This window comes from Carcharodon carcharias, chromosome 2 (genome assembly GCF_017639515.1).
Source record: "Carcharodon carcharias isolate sCarCar2 chromosome 2, sCarCar2.pri, whole genome shotgun sequence".
Lineage (NCBI taxonomy): Eukaryota > Metazoa > Chordata > Chondrichthyes > Lamniformes > Lamnidae > Carcharodon > Carcharodon carcharias.
The window spans coordinates 121,394,174-121,412,017 of NC_054468.1; the positions used below are offsets into that span (position 1 = coordinate 121,394,174).

Genomic DNA, 17,844 nt, shown 5'->3' on the forward strand with positions numbered 1-17,844 from the left:
GATGGCGCTGCTCTTCCTGTTGCTGGTGTTGCTGCTGCTGTTGCTGGTACTGCTGCTGTTGCTGCTGCTGCTGCTGCCATTGCTGCTGTTGCTGCTGCTGGTGATGCTATAGTTGCTGCTGCTGCTGTTATTGCTGCTGGTACTGCTGTTGCTGTTGCTGCTGCTATTGCTGATGCTGCTGTTGCTGCTACTGCTGCTGTTCCTGTTGTTGTTGGTGCAGCTGCTGTTGGTGCTGCTGCTGCTAGCTGCTGCAGCTGCTGCTGCTGTTGGTACTGCTGCTGCTGTTGTTGCTGCTGCTGGTGCTGCTGTTGCTGGTGGCTGCTGCTGGTGCAGCTGCTTTTGTTGCTCCTGCTGTTGCTGTAGCTATTGCTGCTACTGATACTGTTGCTGCTACTGTTCATGGAGCTGCTGTTTGTGCTGCTCTTGCTGTTGCTGCTGGTGTTGCTCCTGTTGCTGCAGAAGCTTTTGCTGCTGTTGCTGGTACTGGTGCTGCTGCTCATGCTGTTGCCTCTGCTGTTGCTGTTGCTAGTGCTGCTGATGTTGCTGCTGGGTCTGGTGCTGCTGATACTGTTGCTGCTGCTGTTGCTGCAACTGATATGGCTGCTGCTGTTGCTGCTGTTGCTGTTGCTGGTGCTTTGCCTGCTGCTGCTGCTGTTGCTGCTGGTGTTGGTGCTCCTGCTGGTGCTATTGCTGCTGCTGTTGCTGCAGCTATTGCTGCTACTGATGCTATTGCTGCTACTGGTGGTGCTGCTGCTGCTGGTGCTGCTGATGCTGGTGCTGCTGCTGTTGCTGCAACTGATACTGCTGCTGGTGCTGTTGCTGTTGTTGCTCGTGTTGGTACTGCTGCTGCTGGTGGTGTTGGTGCTGCTGTTGGTGCTGCTTTTGCTGGTGCTGCTCTGGCTGTTACAGCTCTGCTGTTGCTGCTGCTGTTGCCACTGTTGATGGCGCTGCCCTTCCTGTTGCTGGTGTTGCTGCTGCTGTTGCTGGTACTGCTGCTGCTGCTGGTGTTGCTGTAGTTGCTGCTGCTGGTGATGCTGTAGTTGCTGCTGCTGCTGTTATTGCTGCTGGTACTGCTGTTGCTGTTGCTGCTGCTATTGCTGATGCTGCTGTTGCTGCTACTGCTGCTGTTCCTGTTGTTGTTGGTGCTGCTGCTGTTGGTGCTGCTGCTGCCAGCAGCTGCAGCTGCTGCTGCTGTTGGTACTGCTGCTGCTGTTGCTGATGCTGTTGCTGCTGCTGGTGCATTGGCTGCTGCTACTGTTGCTGCCAGTGCTGGTGCTGCTGCTGCTGGTGGCTGCTGCTGGTGCAGCTGCTGTTGTTGCTCCTGCTGTTGCTGTAGCTATTGTTGCTACTGATCCTGTTGCTGCTACTGGTGGTGGTGCTGCTGCTGGTGTTGCTCTTGCTCTTGCTGCTGGTGTTGCTCCTGCTGCTGCAGATATATTTGCTGCTGTTGCTGGTACTGGTACTGCTGCTTATGCTGTTGCTGCTGCCGTTGCTGGTGCTAGTGCTGCTGATGTTGCTGCTGGTTCTGGTGCTGCTGATACTGGTGCTGCTGCTGTTGCTGCAACTGATACGGCTGCTGCTGCTGCTGTTGTTGCTGTTGTTGGTGCTCCTGCTGCTGCGGTTGCTGCTGCTGTTGCTGCAGCTATTGCTGCTACTGATGCTATTGCTGCTACTGGTGGTGCTGCTGCTGCTGGTGCTGCTGATGCTGGTGCTGCTGCTGTTGCTGCAACTGATACTGCTGCTGATTCTGTTGCTGTTGTTGCTCGTGTTGGTACTGCTGCTGCTGGTGGTGTTGGTGCTGCTGTGGCTGCTGCTTTTGCTGGTGCTGCTCTGGTGTTACTGCTCTGCTGTTGCTGCTGCTGTTGCCACTGTTGATGGTGCTGCCCTTCCTGTTGATGGTGTTGCTGCTGCTGTTGCTGGTACTGCTGCTGCTGCTGGTGTTGCTGCTGTTGCTGCTGGTGATGCTGTAGTTGCTGCTGCTGCTGTTATTGCTGCTGGTACTGCTGTTGCTGTTGCTGCTGCTATTGCTGATGCTGCTGTTGCTGCTACTGCTGCTGTCCCTATTGTTGTTCGTGCTGCTGCTTTTGGTACTGCTGCTGCCAGCTGCTGCAGATGCTGCTGCTGTTGGCACTGCTGCTGCTGTTGCTGCTGCTGTTGCTGCTGCTGGTGCTTTGGCTGCTGCTACTGTTGCTGCCAGTGCTGGTGCTGCTGCTGCTGGTGGCTGCTGCTGGTGCAGCTGCTGTTGTTGCTCCTGCTGTTGCTGTAGCTATTGTTGCTACTGATCCTGTTGCTGCTACTGGTGGTGGTGCTGCTGCTGGTGTTGCTCTTGCTCTTGCTGCTGGTGTTGCTCCTGTTGCTGCAGATATAGTTGCTGCTGTTGCTGGTACTGGTACTGCTGCTTATGCTGTTGCTGCTGCCGTTGCTGGTGCTAGTGCTGCTGATGTTGCTGCTGGTTCTGGTGCTGCTGATACTGGTGCTGCTGCTGTTGCTGCAACTGATACGGCTGCTGCTGCTGCTGTTGTTGCTGTTGTTGGTGCTCCTGCTGCTGCTGTTGCTGCTGCTGTTGCTGCAGCTATTGCTGCTACTGATGCTATTGCTGCTACTGGTGGTGCTGCTGCTGCTGGTGCTGCTGATGCTGGTGCTGCTGCTGTTGCTGCAACTGATACTGCTGCTGGTGCTGTTGCTGTTGTTGCTCGTGTTGGTACTGCTGCTGCTGGTGGTGTTGGTGCTGCTGTGGCTGCTGCTTTTGCTGGTGCTGCTCTGGCTGTTACTGCTCTGCTGTTGCTGCTGCTGTTGCCACTGTTGATGGCGCTGCCCTTCCTGTTGCTGGTGTTGCTGCTGCTGTTGCTGGTACTGCTGCTGCTGCTGGTGTTGCTGCTGTTGCTGCTGGTGATGCTGTAGTTGCTGCTGCTGCTGTTATTGCTGCTGATACTGCTGTTGCTGTTGCTGCTGCTATTGCTGATGCTGCTGTTGCTGCTACTGCTGCTGTCCCTATTGTTGTTCGTGCTGCTGCTTTTGGTAATGCTGCTGCCGGCTGCTGCAAATGCTGCTCCTGTTGGCACTGCTGCTGCTGTTGCTGCTGCTGTTGCTGTTGCTGGTGCTTTGGCTTCTGCTACTGTTGCTGCTGGTGTTGGTGCTGCTGCTGGTGCTTTGGCTTCTGTTGATCCTGCTGTTGCAGTAGCTATTGCTGCTACTGATCCTGTTGCTGCTACTGGTGGTGGTGCTGCTGCTGGTGCTGCTCTTGCTGTTGCTGCTGGTCTTGCTGCTGTTGCTGCTGCTGGTGATGCTGTAGTTGCTGCTGCTGCTATTATTGCTGCTGGTACTGCTGTTGCTGTTGCTGCTGCTATTGCTGATGCTGCTGTTGCTGCTACTGCTGCTGTCCCTAATGTTATTCGTGCTTCTGCTGTTGTTGCTGCTGATGCTAGCTGCTGTAGCTGCTGTTGCTGTTGGTACTGCTGCTGCTGTTGCTGCTGCTGTTGCTGCTGCTGGTTCTTTGGCTGCTGCTACTGTTGCTGCCAGTGTTGGTGCTGCTGCTGGTGCTTTGGCTGCTGTTGCTCCTGCTGTTGCTGTAGCTATTGCAGCTACTGATCCTGTTGCTGCTACTTGTGGTGGTGCTGCTGCTGGTGCTGCTCTTGCTGTTGCTGCTGGTGTTGCTGCTGTAGCAGCTCATGTTGTTGCTGCTGTTGCTGCTACTGCTGCTGTTCCTGTTGTTGTTGGCGCTGCTGCTTTTGGTTGCTTTGCCTGCTGCTTCTGTTGCTGCCGGTGTTGGTGCTGCTGCTGGTGCTTTGGCTGCTGTTGCTGATGCTGTTGCTGTAGCTCTTGATCCTACTGATTCTGTTGCTGCTACCGGTGGTGGTGATGCTGCTGGTGCTGCTACTGTTCCTGTTGCTGCAACTGGTGGTGGTGCTGCTGCTGGTGCTGCTCTTGCTGTTGCTGCTGGTGTTGCTGTTGTTGCTGCTGCTGGTGATGCTGCTGCTGCTGCTACTGCTGCTGTTCCTGTTGGTGTTGGCGCTGCTGCTTTTGGTGCTGCTGCAGGTCGTTGCTGCAGCTGCTGCTGCTGTTGGTACTGCTGCTGCTGTTGTTGCCAGTGCTGGTGCTGCTGCTGCTGGTGGCTGGTGCTGGTGCCGCTATTGATGGCGCTGCTCTTCCTGTTGCTGGTGTTGCTGCTTCTGTTGCTGTTACTGCTGCTGTTGCTGCTGCTGGTGTTGCAGCTGTTGCTGCTGCTGGTGATGCTGTAGTTGCTGCTGCTGCTGTTATTGCTGCTGGTACTGCTGTTGCTGTTGCTTCTGCTATTGCTGATGCTGCTGTTGCTGCTACTGCTGCTGTCCCTATTGTTGTTCGTGCTGCTGCTTTTGGTGCTGCTGCTACCATCTGCTGCAGCTGCTGCTGCTGTTGGTACTGCTGCTGCTCTTGCTGCTGCTGTTGCTGTTGCTTTGCCTGCTGCTACTGTTGCTGCCGGTGTTGGTGCTGCTGCTGGTGCTTTGGCTACTGTTGCTGATGCTGTTACTGTAGCTCTTGATCCTACTGATTCTGTTGCTGCTACCGGTGGTGGTGCTGCTGCTGGTGCTGCTGTAGTTGTTGCTTTTGCTGTTATTGCTGCTGGTACTGCTGTTGCTGTTGCTGCTGTTATTGCTGATGCTGTTGTTGCTACTACTGCTGCTGCTGCAGTTGCTGTTGTTGCTGCTGCTGGTGATGCTGTAGTTGTTGCTGCTGCTGTTATTGCTGCTGGTACTGCTGTTGCTGTTGCTGCTGTTATTGCTGATGCTGTTGTTGCTACTACTGCTGCTGTTCCTGTTGTTGTTGGTGCTGCGGCTGTTGGTGGTGCTGCTGCTAGCTGCTGCAGCTGCTGCTGCTGTTGGTACTGCTGCTGCCAGTGCTGCTGCTGGTGGCTGCTGCTGGTGCAGCTGCTGTTGTTGCTCCTGCTGTTGCTATAGCTATTGTTGCTAGTCATCCTGTTGCTGCTACTGGTGGTGGTGCTGCTGCTGGTGCTGCTCTTGCCGTTGCTGCTGTTGTTGCTCCTGGTGCTGCAGATGTAGTTGCTGCTGTTGCTGGTACTGGTGCTGCTGCTTATGCTGTTGCTGCGGCTGTTGCTGGTGCTAGTGCTGCTGATGTTGCTGCTGGTTCTGGTGCTGCTGATACTGGTGCTGCTGCTGTTGCTGCAACTGATACGGCTGCTGCTGCTGCTGTTGTTGCTGTTGTTGGTGCTCCTGCTGCTGCTGTTGCTGCTGCTGTTGCTGCAGCTATTGCTGCTACTGATGCTATTGCTGCTACTGGTGGTGCTGCTGCTGCTGGTGCTGCTGATGCTGGTGCTGCTGCTGTTGCTGCAACTGATATTGGTGCTGGTGCTGTTGCTGTTGTTGCTCGTGTTGGTACTGCTGCTGCTGGTGGTGTTGGTGCTGCTGTGGCTGCTGCTTTTGCTGGTGCTGCTCTGGCTGTCACTGCTCTGCTGTTGCTGCTGCTGTTGCCACTGTTGATGGCGCTGCCCTTTCTGTTGCTGGTGTTGCTGCTGCTGTTGCTGGTACTGCTGCTGCTGCTGGTGTTGCTGCTGCTGTTGCTGGTACTGCTGCTGTTGCTGCTGCTGCTGCTGGTGTTGCAGCTGTTGCTGCCGATGGTGATGCTGTAGTTGCTGCTGCTGCTGTTATTGCTGCTGGTACTGCTGTTGCTGTTGCTGCTGCTATTGCTGATGCTGCTGTTGCTGCTACTGCTGCTGTCCCTATTGTTCGTGCTGCTGCTTTTGGTGCTGCTGCTGCCAGCTGCTGCAGCTGCTGCTGTTGGTACTGCTGCTGCTGTTGCTGATGCTGTTGCTGTTTCTTTGCCTGCTGCTACTGTTGCTGCCAGTGCTGGTGCTGCTGCTGCAGCTTTGGCTGCTGTTGCTGATGCTGTTGCTGTAGCTATTGATCCTACTGATTCTCTTACTGCTACCGGTGGTGGTGCTGCTGCTGGTGCTGCTACTGATCCTGTTGCTGCAACTGGTGGTGGTGCTGCTGCTGGTGCTACACTTGCTGTTGCTGCTGGTGTTGCTGTTGTTGCTGCTGCTGGTGATGCTGTAGTTGTTGCTGCTGCTGTTATTGCTGCTGGTACTTCTGTTGCTGTTGCTGCTGCTTTTGCTGATGCTGCTGTTGCTGCTACTGCTGCTCTTCCTGTTGTTGTTGGAGCTGCGGCTGTTGGTGGTGCTGCTGCTAGCTGCTGCAGCTGCTGCTGCTGTTGGTACTGCTGCTGCTGTTGCTGCTGCTGTTGCTGCTGCTGGTGCTTTGGCTGCTGCTACTGTTGCTGCCAGTGCTGGTGCTGCTGCTGCTGATGGCTGCTGCTGGTGCAGCTGCTGTTGTTGCTCCTGCTGTTGCTATAGCTGGTGCTTTGGCTGCTGTTGCTCCTGCTGTTGCTGTAGCTATTGCTGCTACTGATCCTGTTGCTGCTACTGGTGGTGGTGCTGCTGCTGGTGCTGCTCTTGCTGTTGATGCTGCTGTTGCTGCTGTTGCAGCTCATGTTTTTGCTGCTGTTGCTGCTACTGCTGCTGTTCCTGTTGCTGTCGGCGCTGCTGCTTTTGGTGCTGCTGCTGGTCGTTGCTGCAGCTGCTGCTGCTGTTGGTACTGCTGCTGCTGTTGTTGCCAGTGCTGGTGCTGCTGCTGCTGGTGGCTGCTGCTGGTGAAGCTGCTGTTGTTGCTCCTGCTGTTGCTGTAGGTATTGCTGCTACTGATACTGTTTCTGCTACTGGTCGTGGAGCTGCTGCTGGTGCTGCTCTAGCTGTTGCTGCTGGTGTTGCTCCTGTTGCTGCAGATGTAGTTGCTGCTGTTGCTGGTACTGGCGCTGATGCTCATGCTGTTGCCTAGCTGTTGCTGGTTCTAGTGCTGCTGATGTTGCTGCTGGTTCTGGTGCTGCTGATACTGTTGCTGCTGCTGTTGCTGCATCTGATATGGCTGTTACTGTTGCTGCTGTTGCTGGTGCTTTGCCTGCTGCTGCTGCTGTTGCTGCTGGTGTTGGTGCTCCTGCTGCTGCTGTTGCTGCTGCTGTTGCTGAAACTGATACTGCTGCTGGTGCTGTTGCTGTTGCTGTTGCAGCTGGTGATGCTGGTGTTCCTGCTGGTGCTGTTGCTGTTGTAGCTGGTGTTGGTTCTGCTGCTGCTGGTGGTGTTGGTGCTGCTACTTTTGCTGCCAGTGCTGGTGCTGCTGCTGCTGGTGGCTGCTGCTGGTGCAGCTGCTGTTGTTTCTCCTGCTGTTGCTGTAGCTATTGTTGCTACTGATCCTGTTGCTGCGACTGGTCTTGGTACTGCTGCTGCTGGTGGTGTTGGTGCTGCTGATGCTGCTGCTTTTGCTGGTGCTGCTCTGGCTCTTACTGCTGCTGCTGTTGCTGCTGCTGTTGCCGCTGTTGATGGCACTGCTCTTCCTGTTGCTGCTGTTGCTGCTGCTGGTGCTGCCATTGCTGCTCTTGCTGCTGCTGGTGATGCTGTAGATGCTGCTGCTGCTGTTATTGCTGCTGGTACTGCTGTTGCTGTTGCTGCTGCTATTGCTGATGCTGCTGTTGCTGCTACTGCGGCTGTCCCTATTGTTGTTCGTGCTGCTGCTGTTGGTGCTGCTGCTGCCAGCTGCTGCAGCTGCTGCTGCTGTTGGTACTGCTGCTGCAGTTGCGTCCAGTGCTGGTGGCTGCTGCTGGTGCAGCTGCTGTTGTTACACCTGCTGTTGCTGTAGCTATTGCTGCTACTGATCCTGTTGCTGCTACTGGTCGTGGTGCTGCTGCTGGTACTGCTCTTTTTGTTGCTGCTGTTGTTGCTCCTGTTGCTGCAGATGTGGTTGCTGCTGTTGCTGGTACTGGTGCTGCTGCTCATGCTGTTGCCTCTGCTGTTGCTGTTGCTAGTGCTGCTGATGTTGCTGCCAGTGCTGGTGCTGCTGTTGCTGGTGGCTGCTGCTGGTGCAGCTGCTTTTGTTGCTCCTGCTGTTGCTGTAGCTATTGCTGCTACTGATACTGTTGCTGCTACTGTTCATGGAGCTGCTGTTTGTGCTGCTCTTGCTGTTGCTGCTGGTGTTGCTCCTGTTGCTGCAGAAGCTTTTGCTGCTGTTGCTGGTACTGGTGCTGCTGCTCATGCTGTTGCCTCTGCTGTTGCTGTTGCTAGTGCTGCTGATGTTGCTGCTGGGTCTGGTGCTGCTGATACTGTTGCTGCTGCTGTTGCTGCAACTGATATGGCTGCTGCTGTTGCTGCTGTTGTTTCTGTAGCTGGTGCTTTGCCTGCTGCTGCTGCTGTTGCTGCTGGTGTTGGTGCTCCTGCTGCTGCTATTGTTGCTGCTGTTGCTGCAGCTATTGCTGCTACTGATGCTATTGCTGCTACTGGTGGTGCTGCTGCTGCTGGTGCTGTTGATGCTGGTGCTCCTGCTGTTGCTGCAACTGATACTGCTGCTCATTCTGTTGCTGTTGTTGCTCGTGTTGGTACTGCTGCTGCTGGTGGTGTTGGTGCTGCTGTGGCTGCTGCTTTTGCTGGTGCTGCTCTGGCTGTTACAGCTCTGCTGTTGCTGCTGCTGTTGCCACTGTTGATGGCGCTGCCCTTCCTGTTGCTGGTGTTGCTGCTGCTGTTGCTGGTACTGCTGCTGCTGCTGGTGTTGCTGTAGTTGCTGCTGCTGGTGATGCTGTAGTTGCTGCTGCTGCTGTTATTGCTGCTGGTACTGCTGTTGCTGTTGCTGCTGCTATTGCTGATGCAGCTGTTGCTGCTACTGCTGCTGTTCCTGTTGTTGTTGGTGCTGCTGCTGTTGGTGCTGCTGATGCCAGCAGCTGCAGCTGCTGCTGCTGTTGGTACTGCTGCTGCTGTTGCTGATGCTGTTGCTGCTGCTGGTGCTTTGGCTGCTGCTACTGTTGCTGCCAGTGCTGGTGCTGCTGCTGCTGGTGGCTGCTGCTGGTGCAGCTGCTGTTGTTGCTCCTGCTGTTGCTGTAGCTATTGTTGCTACTGATCCTGTTGCTGCTACTGGTGGTGGTGGTGCTGCTGGTGTTGCTCTTGCTCTTGCTGCTGGTGTTGCTCCTGTTGCTTCAGATATATTTGCTGCTGTTGCTGGTACTGGTACTGCTGCTTATGCTGTTGCTGCTGCCGTTGCTGGTGCTAGTGCTGCTGATGTTGCTGCTGGTTCTGGTGCTGCTGATACTGGTGCTGCTGCTGTTGCTGCAACTGATACGGCTGCTTCTGCTGCTGTTGTTGCTGTTGTTGGAGCTCCTGCTGCTGCTGTTGCTGCTGCTGTTGCTGCAGCTATTGCTGCTACTGATGCTATTGCTGCTACTGGTTGTGCTGCTGCTGCTGGTGCTGCTGATGCTGGTGCTGCTGCTGTTGCTGCAACTGATACTGCTGCTGGTGCTGTTGCTGTTGTTGCTCGTGTTGGTACTGCTGCTGCTGGTGGTGTTGGTGCTGCTGTGGCTGCTGCTTTTGCTGGTGCTGCTCTGGCTGTTACTGCTCTGCTGTTGCTGCTGCTGTTGCCACTGTTGATGGCGCTGCCCTTCCTGTTGCTGGTGTTGCTGCTGCTGTTGCTGGTACTGCTGCTGCTGCTGGTGTTGCTGCTGTTGCTGCTGGTGATGCTGTAGTTGCTGCTGCTGCTGTTATTGCTGCTGGTACTGCTGTTGCTGTTGCTGCTGCTATTGCTGATGCTGCTGTTGCTGCTACTGCTGCTGTCCCTATTGTTGTTCGTGCTGCTGCTTTTGGTACTGCTGCTGCCAGCTGCTGCAGATGCTGCTGCTGTTGGCACTGCTGCTGCTGTTGCTGCTGCTGTTGCTGCTGCTGGTGCTTTGGCTGCTGCTACTGTTGCTGCCAGTGCTGGTGCTGCTGCTGCTGGTGGCTGCTGCTGGTGCAGCTGCTGTTGTTGCTCCTGCTGTTGCTGTAGCTATTGTTGCTACTGATCCTGATGCTGCTACTGGTGGTGGTGCTGCTGCTGGTGTTGCTCTTGCTCTTGCTGCTGGTGTTGCTCCTGTTGCTGCAGATATAGTTGCTGCTGTTGCTGGTACTGGTACTGCTGCTTATGCTGTTGCTGCTGCCGTTGCTGGTGCTAGTGCTGCTGATGTTGCTGCTGGTTCTGGTGCTGCTGATACTGGTGCTGCTGCTGTTGCTGCAACTGATACGGCTGCTGCTGCTGCTGTTGTTGCTGTTGTTGGTGCTCCTGCTGATGCTGTTGCTGCTGCTGTTGCTGCAGCTATTGCTGCTACTGATGCTATTGCTGCTACTGGTGGTGCTGCTGCTGCTGGTGCTGCTGATGCTGGTGCTGCTGCTGTTGCTGCAACTGATACTGCTGCTGGTGCTGTTGCTGTTGTTGCTCGTGTTGGTACTGCTGCTGCTGGTGGTGTTGGTGCTGCTGTGGCTGCTGCTTTTGCTGGTGCTGCTCTGGCTGTTACTGCTCTGCTGTTGCTGCTGCTGTGGCCACTGTTGATGGCGCTGCCCTTCCTGTTGCTGGTGTTGCTGCTGCTGTTGCTGGTACTGCTGCTGCTGCTGGTGTTGCTGCTGTTGCTGCTGGTGATGCTGTAGTTGCTGCTGCTGCTGTTATTGCTGCTGGTACTGCTGTTGCTGTTGCTGCTGATATTGCTGATGCTGCTGTTGCTGCTACTGCTGCTGTCCCTATTGTTGTTCGTGCTGCTGCTTTTGGTAATGCTGCTGCCGGCTGCTGCAGATGCTGCTGCTGTTGGCACTGCTGCTGCTGTTGCTGCTGCTGTTGCTGTTGCTGGTGCTTTGGCTTCTGCTACTGTTGCTGCTGGTGTTGGTGCTGCTGCTGGTGCTTTGGCTTCTGTTGATCCTGCTGTTGCAGTAGCTATTGCTGCTACTGATCCTGTTGCTGCTACTGGTGGTGGTGCTGCTGCTGGTGCTGCTCTTGCTGTTGCTGCTGGTCTTGCTGCTGTTGCTGCTGCTGGTGATGCTGTAGTTGCTGCTGCTGCTTTTATTGCTGCTGGTACTGCTGTTGCTGTTGCTGCTGCTATTGCTGATGCTGCTGTTGCTGCTACTGCTGCTGTCCCTAATGTTATTCGTGCTTCTGCTGTTGTTGCTGCTGATGCTAGCTGCTGTAGCTGCTGTTGCTGTTGGTACTGCTGCTGCTGTTGCTGCTGCTGTTGCTGCTGCTGGTTCTTTGGCTGCTGCTACTGTTGCTGCCAGTGTTGGTGCTGCTGCTGGTGCTTTGGCTGCTGTTGCTCCTGCTGTTGCTGTAGCTATTGCAGCTACTGATCCTGTTGCTGCTACTTGTGGTGGTGCTGCTGCTGGTGCTGCTCTTGCAGTTGCTGCTGGTGTTGCTGCTGTAGCAGCTCATGTTGTTGCTGCTGTTGCTGCTACTGCTGCTGTTCCTGTTGCTGTTGGCGCTGCTGCTTTTGGTTGCTTTGCCTGCTGCTTCTGTTGCTGCCGGTGTTGGTGCTGCTGCTGGTGCTTTGGCTGCTGTTGCTGATGCTGTTGCTGTAGCTCTTGATGCTACTGATTCTTTTGCTGCTACCGGTGGTGGTGCTGCTGCTGGTGCTGCTACTGTTCCTGTTGCTGCAACTGGTGGTGGTGCTGCTGCTGGTGCTGCTCTTGCTGTTGCTGCTGGTGTTGCTGTTGTTGCTGCTGCTGGTGATGCTGCTGTTGCTGCTACTGCTGCTGCTCCTGTTGGTGTTGGCGCTGCTGCTTTTGGTGCTGCTGCAGGTCGTTGCTGCAGCTGCTGCTGCTGTTGGTACTGCTGCTGCTGTTGTTGCCAGTGCTGGTGCTGCTGCTGCTGGTGGCTGGTGCTGGTGCCGCTATTGATGGCGCTGCTCTTCCTGTTGCTGGTGTTGCTGCGTCTGTTGCTGTTACTGCTGCTGTTGCTGCTGCTGCTGCTGGTGTTGCAGCTGTTGCTGCTGCTGGTGATGCTGTAGTTGCTGCTGCTGCTGTTATTGCTGCTGGTACGGCTGTTGCTGTTGCTGCTGCTATTGCTGATGCTGCTGTTGCTGCTACTGCTGCTGTCCCTATTGTTGTTCGTGCTGCTGCTTTTGGTGCTGCTGCTACCATCTGCTGCAGCTGCTGCTGCTGTTGGTACTGCTGCTGCTGTTGCTGCTGCTGTTGCTGTTGCTTTGCCTGCTGCTACTGTTGCTGCCGGTGTTGGTGCTGCTGCTGGTGCTTTGGCTACTGTTGCTGATGCTGTTACTGTAGCTCTTGATCCTACTGATTCTGTTGCTGCTACCGGTGGTGGTGCCGCTGCTGGTGCTGCTAATGATCCTGTTGCTGCAACTGGTGGTGGTGCTGCTGCTGGTTCTGCTCTTGCTGTTGCTGCTGCAGTTGCTGTTGTTGCTGCTGCTGGTGATGCTGTAGTTGTTGCTGCTGCTGTTATTGCTGCTGGTACTGCTGTTGCTGTTGCTGCTGTTATTGCTGATGCTGCTGTTGCTACTACTGCTGCTGTTCCTGTTGTTGTTGGTGCTGCGGCTGTTGGTGGTGCTGCTGCTAGCTGCTGCAGCTGCTGCTGCTGTTGGTACTGCTGCTGCTGTTGCTGCTGCTGGTGGCTGCTGCTGGTGCAGCTGCTGTTGTTGCTCCTGCTGTTGCTATAGCTATTGTTGCTAGTCATCCTGTTGCTGCTACTGGTGGTGGTGCTGCTGCTGGTGCTGCTCTTGCCGTTGCTGCTGCTGTTGCTCCTGGTGCTGCAGATGTAGTTGCTGCTGTTGCTGGTACTGGTGCTGCTGCTTATGCTGTTGCTGCGGCTGTTGCTGGTGCTAGTGCTGCTGATGTTGCTGCTGGTTCTGGTGCTGCTGGTACTGGTGCTGCTGCTGTTGCTGCAACTGATACGGCTGCTGCTGCTGCTGTTGTTGCTGTTGTTGGTGCTCCTGCTGCTGCTGTTGCTGCTGCTGTTGCTGCAGCTATTGCTGCTACTGATGCTATTGCTGCTACTGGTGGTGCTGCTGCTGCTGGTGCTGCTGTTGCTGGTGCTGCTGCTGTTGCTGCAACTGATATTGGTGCTGGTGCTGTTGCTGTTGTTGCTCGTGTTGGTACTGCTGCTGCTGGTGGTGTTGGTGCTGCTGTGGCTGCTGCTTTTGCTGGTGCTGCTCTGGCTGTTACTGCTCTGCTGTTGCTGCTGCTGTTGCCACTGTTGATGGCGCTGCCCTTTCTGTTGCTGGTGTTGCTGCTGCTGTTGCTGGTACTGCTGCTGCTGCTGGTGTTGCTGCTGCTGTTGCTGGTACTGCTGCTGTTGCTGCTGCTGCTGCTGGTGTTGCAGCTGTTGCTGCCGATGGTGATGCTGTAGTTGCTGCTGCTGCTGTTATTGCTGCTGGTACTGCTGTTGCTGTTGCTGCTGCTATTGCTGATGCTGCTGTTGCTGCTACTGCTGCTGTCCCTATTGTTCGTGCTGCTGCTTTTGGTGCTGCTGCTGCCAGCTGCTGCAGCTGCTGCTGTTGGTACTGCTGCTGCTGTTGCTGATGCTGTTGCTGTTTCTTTGCCTGCTGCTACTGTTGCTGCCGGTGCTGGTGCTGCTGCTGCAGCTTTGGCTGCTGTTGCTGATGCTGTTGCTGTAGCTCTTGATCCTACTGATTCTCTTACTGCTACCGGTGGTGGTGCTGCTGCTGGTGCTGCTACTGATCCTGTTGCTGCAACTGGTGGTGGTGCTGCTGCTGGTGCTACACTTGCTGTTGCTGCTGGTGTTGCTGTTGTTGCTGCTGCTGGTGATGCTGTAGTTGTTGCTGCTGCTGTTATTGCTGCTGGTACTTCTGTTGCTGTTGCTGCTGCTTTTGCTGATGCTGCTGTTGCTGCTACTGCTGCTCTTCCTGTTGTTGTTGGAGCTGCGGCTGTTGGTGGTGCTGCTGCTAGCTGCTGCAGCTGCTGCTGCTGTTGGTACTGCTGCTGCTGTTGCTGCTGCTGTTGCTGCTGCTGGTGCTTTGGCTGCTGCTACTGTTGCTGCCAGTGCTGGTGCTGCTGCTGCTGATGGCTGCTGCTGGTGCAGCTGCTGTTGTTGCTCCTGCTGTTGCTATAGCTCGTGCTTTGGCTGCTGTTGCTCCTGCTGTTGCTGTAGCTATTGCTGCTACTGATCCTGTTGCTGCTACTGGTGGTGGTGCTGCTGCTGGTGCTGCTCTTGCTGTTGATGCTGCTGTTGCTGCTGTTGCAGCTCATGTTTTTGCTGCTGTTGCTGCTACTGCTGCTGTTCCTGTTGCTGACGGCGCTGCTGCTTTTGGTGCTGCTGCTGGTCGTTGCTGCAGCTGCTGCTGCTGTTGGTACTGCTGCTGCTGTTGTTGCCAGTGCTGGTGCTGCTGCTGCTGGTGGCTGCTGCTGGTGAAGCTGCTGTTGTTGCTCCTGCTGTTGCTGTAGGTATTGCTGCTACTGATACTGTTTCTGCTACTGGTCGTGGAGCTGCTGCTGGTGCTGCTCTAGCTGTTGCTGCTGGTGTTGCTCCTGTTGCTGCAGATGTAGTTGCTGCTGTTGCTGGTACTGGCGCTGATGCTCATGCTGTTGCCTAGCTGTTGCTGGTTCTAGTGCTGCTGATGTTGCTGCTGGTTCTGGTGCTGCTGATACTGTTGCTGCTGCTGTTGCTGCATCTGATATGGCTGTTACTGTTGCTGCTGTTGCTGGTGCTTTGCCTGCTGCTGCTGCTGTTGCTGCTGGTGTTGGTGCTCCTGCTGCTGCTGTTGCTGCTGCTGTTGCTGAAACTGATACTGCTGCTGGTGCTGTTGCTGTTGCTGTTGCAGCTGGTGATGCTGGTGTTCCTGCTGGTGCTGTTGCTGTTGTAGCTGGTGTTGGTTCTGCTGCTGCTGGTGTTGTTGGTGCTGCTACTTTTGCTGCCAGTGCTGGTGCTGCTGCTGCTGGTGGCTGCTGCTGGTGCAGCTGCTGTTGTTTCTCCTGCTGTTGCTGTAGCTATTGTTGCTACTGATCCTGTTGCTGCGACTGGTCTTGGTACTGCTGCTGCTGGTGGTGTTGGTGCTGCTGATGCTGCTGCTTTTGCTGGTGCTGCTCTGGCTCTTACTGCTGCTGCTGTTGCTGCTGCTGTTGCTGCTGCTGTTGCCGCTGTTGATGGCACTGCTCTTCCTGTTGCTGCTGTTGCTGCTGCTGGTGCTGCCATTGCTGCTCTTGCTGCTGCTGGTGATGCTGTAGTTGCTGCTGCTGCTGTTATTGCTGCTGGTACTGCTGTTGCTGTTGCTGCTGCTATTGCTGAGGCTGCTGTTGCTGCTACTGCGGCTGTCCCTATTGTTGTTCGTGCTGCTGCTTTTGGTGCTGCTGCTGCCAGCTGCTGCAGCTGCTGCTGCTGTTGGTACTGCTGCTGCAGTTGCGTCCAGTGCTGGTGGCTGCTGCTGGTGCAGCTGCTGTTGTTACACCTGCTGTTGCTGTAGCTATTGCTGCTACTGATCCTGTTGCTGCTACTGGTCGTGGTGCTGCTGCTGGTACTGCTCTTTTTGTTGCTGCTGTTGTTGCTCCTGTTGCTGCAGATGTGGTTGCTGCTGTTGCTGGTACTGGTGCTGCTGCTCATGCTGTTGCCTCTGCTGTTGCTGGTGCTAGTGCTGCTGATGTTGCTGCTGGTTCTGGTGCTGCTGATACTGGTGCTGCTGCTGTTGCTGCAAATGATATGGCTGATGCTGCTGCTGCTGTCGCTGTTGCTGGTGCTTTGGCTGCTGCTGCTGCTGCTGTTGCTGCTGGTGTTGGTGCTCCTGCTGCTGCTGTTGTTGCTGCTGTTGCTGCAGCTATTGCTGCTACTGATGCTATTGCTGCTACTGGAGGTGTTGCTGCTGCTGGTTCTGCTGATGCTGTTGCTGCTGCTGTTGCTGCAACTGATACTGCTGCTGGTGCTGTTGCTGTTGCTGTTGCAGCAGGTGATGCTGGTGTTCCTGCTGGTGCTGTTGTTGCTGGTGTTGTTACTGCTGCTGCTGGTGGTGTTGGTGCTGCTGTGGCTGCTGCTTTTGCTGGTGCAGCTCTGGCTGTTACTGATGCTGCTGTTGCTGCTGCTGTTGCCGCTGTTGATGGTGCTGCACTTCCTGTTGCTGCTGTTGCTGATGCCATTGCTGATGTTGCTGCTGCTGGTGATGCTGTAGTTGCTGCTGCTGCTGTTATTGCTGCTGGTACTGCTGTTGCTGTTGCTGATGCTATTGCTGATGCTGCTGTTGCTGCTACTGCTGCTGTCCCTATTGTTGTTCGTGCTGCTGCTTTTGGTGCCGCTGCTGCCAGCTGCTGCAGCTGCTGCTGCTGTTGGTACTGCTGCTGCTGTTGCTGCTGCTGTTGCTGTTGCTGGTGCTTTCTCTGCTGCTACATTTGCTGCGGGTGTTGGTGCTGCTGCTGGTGCTTTGGCTGCTGTTGCTCCTGCTGTTGCTCTAGCTATTGCTGATACTGCTCCTGTTGCTGCTACTGGTGGTGGTGCTGCTGCTGGTGCTGCTCTTGCTCTTGCTGTTCGTTTTGCTGCTGTTGCAGCTCATGTTGTTGCTGCTGTTGCTGCTCCTGCTGCTGTTCCTGTTGCTGTTGGTGCTGCTGCCTTTGGTGCTGCTGCTGGTCGTTGCTGCAGCTGCTGCTGCTCTTGGTACGCTGCTGCTGTTGCGTCCAGTGCTGGTGGCTGCTGCTGGTGCAGCTGCTGTTGTTACTCCTGCTGTTGCTGTAGCTATTGCTGCTACTGATCCTGTTGCTGCTACTGATCGTGGTGCTGCTGCTGGTACTGCTCTTGTTGTTGCTGCTGGTGTTGCTCCTGTTGCTGCAGATGTAGTTGCTGCTGTTGCTGGTACTGGTGCTGCTGCTCATGCTGTTGCCTCTGCTGTTGCAGGTGCTAGTGCTGCTGATGTTGCTGCTGGTTCTGGTGCTGCTGATACTGGTGCTGCTGATGTTGCTGCAACAGATACAGCTGCTGCTGCTGCTGTTGTTGCTGTAGCTGGTGCTTTGGCTGCTGCTGCTGCTGTTGCTGCTGGTGTTGGTGCTCCTGCTGCTGCTGTTGCTGCTGCTGTTGCTGCAGCTATTGCTGCCACTGAAGCTATTGCTGATAAAGGTGGTGCTGCTGCTGCTGGTGCTGCTGATGCTGGTACTGCTGCTGTTGCTGAAACTAATACTGCTGCTGGTGCTGTTCCTGTTGCTGTTGCAGCTGGTGATGCTGGTGTTGGTACTGCTGCTGCTGGTGGTGTTGGTGCTGTTGTGGCTGCTGCTTTTGCTGGTGCTGCTCTGGCTGTTACTGCTGCTGCTGCTGCTGCTGTTGCTGGTGCTTTGGCTGCTGCTGCTGCTGTTGCTGCTGGTGTTGGTGCTCCTGCTGCTGCTTTTGCTGCTGCTGTTGCTGCAGCTAATGCTGCTACTGATGCTATTGCTGCTACTGGTGGTGCTGCTGCTGCTGGTGCTGCCGATGCTGGTGCTGCTGCTGTTGCTGCAACTGATACTGCTGCTGGTGCTTTTGCATTTGCTGTTGCAGCTGGTGATGCTGGTGTTCCTGCTGGTGCTGTTGCTGCTGTTGCTGGTGTTGGTACTGCTGCTGCTGGTGGTGTTGGTGCTGCTGTGGCTGCTGCTTTTGCTGGTGCTGCTCTGGCTGTTACTGCTGCTGCTGTTGCTGCTGCTGTTGCCACTGTTGATGGTGCTGCTCTTCCTGTTGCTGGTGTTGCTGCTGCTGTTGCTGGTACTGCTGCTGTTGCTGCTGCTGCTGCTGCCATTGCTGCTGTTGCTGCTGCTGGTGATGCTGTAGTTGCTGCTGCTGCTGTTATTGCTGCTGGTACTGCTGTTGCTGTTGCTGCTGCTATTGCTGATGCTGCTGTTGCTGCTACTGCTGCTGTTCCTGTTGTTGTTGGTGCTGCTGCTGTTGGTGCTGCTGCTGCCAGCTGCTGCAGCTGCTGGTGCTGTTGGTACTGCTGCTGCTGTTGCTGCTGCTGTTGCTGCTGCTGGTGCTTTGGCTGCTGCTACTGTTGCTGCCAGTGCTGGTGCTGCTGCTGCTGGTGGCTGCTGCTGGTGCAGCTGCTGTTGTTACACCTGCT

General features: G+C 55.5%; 2 pseudogenes; both read right to left on the reverse strand.

Moving 5' to 3' along the window:
• Window positions 1-2,460: 2,460 nt before the first annotated feature.
• On the reverse strand, window positions 2,461-4,951 carry LOC121288161 (annotated as a pseudogene).
• A 144-nt stretch (window positions 4,952-5,095) lies between these two features.
• On the reverse strand, window positions 5,096-17,747 carry LOC121288168 (annotated as a pseudogene).
• Window positions 17,748-17,844: the final 97 nt, after the last annotated feature.